Source organism: Portunus trituberculatus, chromosome 18, assembly GCF_017591435.1.
Source record: "Portunus trituberculatus isolate SZX2019 chromosome 18, ASM1759143v1, whole genome shotgun sequence".
In the NCBI taxonomy this organism is placed as follows: domain Eukaryota; kingdom Metazoa; phylum Arthropoda; class Malacostraca; order Decapoda; family Portunidae; genus Portunus; species Portunus trituberculatus.
The window spans coordinates 20323486-20327334 of record NC_059272.1 but is presented as its reverse complement, the minus strand read 5'-3'; the positions used below and the strand labels follow the sequence as shown (position 1 = coordinate 20327334).

Below are 3849 nucleotides of genomic sequence, written 5' to 3'. Positions count from 1 at the left end.
GAAAGAAAAAAATACCACCACCACCACCACCACCAGTACCATCTCTTCTTCCCTCTCTTCTCTCCTCTCCTCTGCCTTGTTGTGGATCCGGGACTCAGAGGAGGAAGAGAGGGAGGCAGTGAGAGGGAGGGAGGGAGTGGGAGGCATGGAAAGGGAGGGAGAGAGGGAGGGAGTCACTCACTACACACATACACACATTTTAGCTCAGTGAGAGGCTGGCTGTTGGTCTGAGTGGGTGTGTGTACGGCGCGCTTCGCTCCCTCACCCGTGCTGCCTATCATACCAAACTGCCTTCCCCTGTGTTGCCTCCCCCACCACGTGCCTGAGGATTTATAGCACCATTACCTACTGTCCCCGTTAAGTGCGTGTGCCTATTTTGGGTGTGCGTCTCTGCGTGTGGTTGTCCTGCCACTGCTTCTGCTTCTCTTCGTCTCTGCTAACCTACTACAGTGGTGAGTGTGTGTGTGTGTGTGTGTGTGTGTGTGTGTGTGTTGTTGTTGTTGTTGTTGTTGTTGTTGTTGTTTGGACAATAATTTATTGGTTATGTTTGGTTTTTGTTCTTCCTGTGTGTGTGTGTGTGTGTGTGTGTGTGTGTGTGTGTGCGCGTGCGTGCGTGAGAAGAAACATGCAGATAGATGGATCTGCATGTTTATCTTTAGCATTCTTTTCTTCATTCATTGGGGTATGAGAGAGAGAGAGAGAGAGAGTGTGTGTGTGTGTGTGTGTGTGTGTGTGTGTAGGCGAAGGAATGCAGACGATTTGTTTGTTCGTTGCTTGTCCTTGATACCAGCGAAAGTAGAATACAGAAGTACATATCATTTAGTTGCTTTGTGAATCAGTTAGTTAGCCAATCAGTTTGTCAGTTAAAAACTAAATGTCGATATATTTTTTCATTCTTAATCTGACTTGCATTCCTTCATTATGAATACCTAAAGTCATGTAATTACGAGATGAACATGAATCACAACTACAAGAAAAACGAACGCTAGATAGCAGTGTTGATGTCTTTGCCGCTTTGTTTGTGTGGTGGTGGTGGTGGTGGTGGTGATCAAAGCTATGGTGGTAGCAAGGGGAATTTCAGTTATGTGGAGAACTAAGCCAGTTTTCCTAAGCACATTTATCAGATCCGGACATTTTTCAAAGACGACAAAGAGATGAAAACTGTACTCATTTGTGCCTTTTTTTTCTGATCATGTCGCGGAAAATTGATGAAAATATCACTAAGACCGCGAAAAAAGTCTTCTCAACATTTCATCCAAGGCAACAAGATAAAACATGTCTGCGATACTGCCTGTCACGTTCACGGAACAGAAAACTTATTAAACTATCACCAAAAACATGAAAAAAAAGCCTTTAGAAACTATGAAAATGACTGATGAAAAAAAAAAAAAAAAAGATGAGAGGGTTTTCAAAGCCGACGGAGAGAGGAAGGATGAAACACCTCGTGAGTGTCTTTCCTCTTCACGAAGCAGAAAATTTATTGAACTGCCTCCAAAGCCACGATAAACCGTCTGGAAACTGTGAATTACTTCCTGTAGCATCACTGAAAGTTAGAAGGTAGACACTGGAATGTTTCGCTGTAAAGTTACTTAGTAAGGAGATGAAGAACTTAAGGAAGAGAGAGAGAATCCATTGAGAGATATGGCATTGCAATAGAGCTAAAGAGAATAAGAGTGGGAAAGCTAAAGAGAATGAGAGTAACAGAAGACGTTAGTTAGACAGAGAAACAGCTGGAGACGACTGAAGACTGATCAATCTGGCACCAACTCCTGACGAAGGGATGAAGCTGTGTAGTGATACTAATGGTGATCATGAGGCTGTGGTTAGTGGTGGTGATAGTTTATAGTGTCTAGTTATGATGGTGATTCAGATAAATATATTGTGGTTGTGGTGATGATGGTGGTATGGGGGTAAGCAATGTTTGTGGTGATAGTGGTAATGGTTGTGGTTGCAATGGGAATGTTTACGTACCATAGTTGTGGTGGTGGTAGTATTACGGGTGATGGTATGGCTATGTAAGTTTGTGGTGGTGGTGGTGGTGGAGGTAGCGGTGTTGAAACCATAATACCTACCACAGTGGCAGTAATAATAATAATAATAGCTTGAAGCCACAGAAACTTAGCCACAGTGATAGCAATAATAACAGAAGCATTATGAATGCCAATGATATGAAAGATAATGCTGAAGAAATAGTACAAAACAACAACAACGATAACTATTACTACTACTACTACTACTACTACTACTACTACTACTATTACTACTACTACTACTAAATACATGAAGAATATGAAAACAAAGAAAACAAAAAGAGAGGGGTGAATTAGAACTAAGAAGGTGATCAGAAGGAGGAGGAGGAGGAGAAACAGAGAGGAACGCATACTAAACAAAGCAACATAGTATTCTTCCCTCCCAACGTCCTTAAAAAAAATTATAGTAGTAGTAGTAGTAGTAGTAGTAGTAGTAGTAGTAGTTATGGTGCGAAGGAGACACAAGTAAACAAAATACATAATTTCCTAGTCGTGTGTGTGTGTGTGTGTGTGTGTGTGTGTGTGTGACCTCCACCAGGGGTCAGGCCTCAGGGGATACCACCTGTTTACATGGGAGTTGTCCTTGGTGGCTCAGCTGCTCTCTCTCCTCCCTCTCCCTCTCCCCCACCTTATCTCCCTCTACCACTCCCTATTCATACTATTTTCCCACTCCTTACCTGCCTATTTCTCTCTCTCTCTCTCTCTCTCTCTCTCTCTCTCTCTCTCTCTCTCTCTCTTCTCTTTGACGAATCTATCAGTCACTTCCTTTTCTTTTCGTTCCTCCTCCTCCTCCTCCTCCTCCTCCTCCTCCTCCTCCTCCTCCTCCTCCTTCCTATTCGTTATTACTACTCTCCCTTTCTCTCTTTTCTATGTCCTTCACCTCGTCCTTCTCTCACCCTCTTTTCTTAGTTCTTTAGTACAGTACTCTCTCTCTCTCTCTCTCTCTCTCTCTCTCTCTCTCTCTCTCTCTCTCTCTCTCTCTCTCTCTCTCTCTCTCTCTCTCTCTCTCTCTCTCTCTCTCTCTCTCTCTCTCTCTCTCTCTCTCCTGGCCATCTTCCATTATTTTTTTCATTCATGTAGGTTTATTTTGCTTCGTCACCATCTTCCTCCTCCTCCTCCTCCTCCTCCTCCTCCTCCTCCTCCTCCTCCTCCTCCTCCTCCTCCTCCTCCTCCTCCTCCTCCTCTTTGTCAGAGAGAGAGAGAGAGAGAGAGAGAGAGAGAGAGAGAGAGAGAGAGAGAGAGAGAGTACAGGATTGTTCATACGTGACTCTTCGTATTTTTTCAAACTTTCGCGCTAATCATGAATGTGGTGAAACTGACGGAAGTTGCGTAGTGGTAGTAGTAGTAGTAGTTGTTGTTGTTGTGTGTAGTAGTAGTAGTAGTAGTAGTAGTAGTAGTAGTAGTAGTAGTAGTAGTAGTAGTAGTAGTAGTAGTAGTAGTAGTGTTGTTGTTGTTGTTGTTGTTATGAAAATAGTAGTAGTTGTTGTTGTTGTTGTTGTGAAAGTAGTAGTAATAGTAGTGGTGGTGGTAGTAGTAGTAGTAGTAGTTGTTGTTGTTGTTGTTGTTGTTGTGTAGTAGTAGTAGTAGTTGTTGTTGTTGTTGTTGTTGTGTGTAGTAGTAGTAGTAGTAGTAGCAGTACGTTGTTGTTGTTGTTGTGAAAGTAGTAGTAGTAGTAGTAGTAGTAGTAGTAGTAGTAGTAGTAGTAGTTGTTGTTGTTTTAGTAAGAGTAGTAGAAGTGTGTGGTAGTAGAAATAGTAGTAGTAGTAGTTGTTGTTGTAGTAAGAGTAGTAGTAGTAGTGGTAGTAGTAATAGACTAATA

The 3849-nt window shown here is 42.4% G+C and overlaps 1 protein-coding gene across 6 annotated transcripts in view; it reads left to right on the top strand.

Moving 5' to 3' along the window:
• The first annotated feature begins 203 nt into the window (after positions 1 to 203).
• LOC123505432 (guanine nucleotide exchange factor for Rab-3A-like) overlaps positions 204 to 3849 on the top strand; it is a 58143-nt gene continuing 54497 nt past the window's right edge. For all 6 annotated transcript variants that reach the window (XM_045256711.1, XM_045256709.1, XM_045256713.1 and 3 more), the window contains exon 1: positions 204 to 452. The gene's annotated coding sequence lies outside the window, so the exon portion shown is untranslated. The remainder of the gene's footprint in view (positions 453 to 3849) is intronic.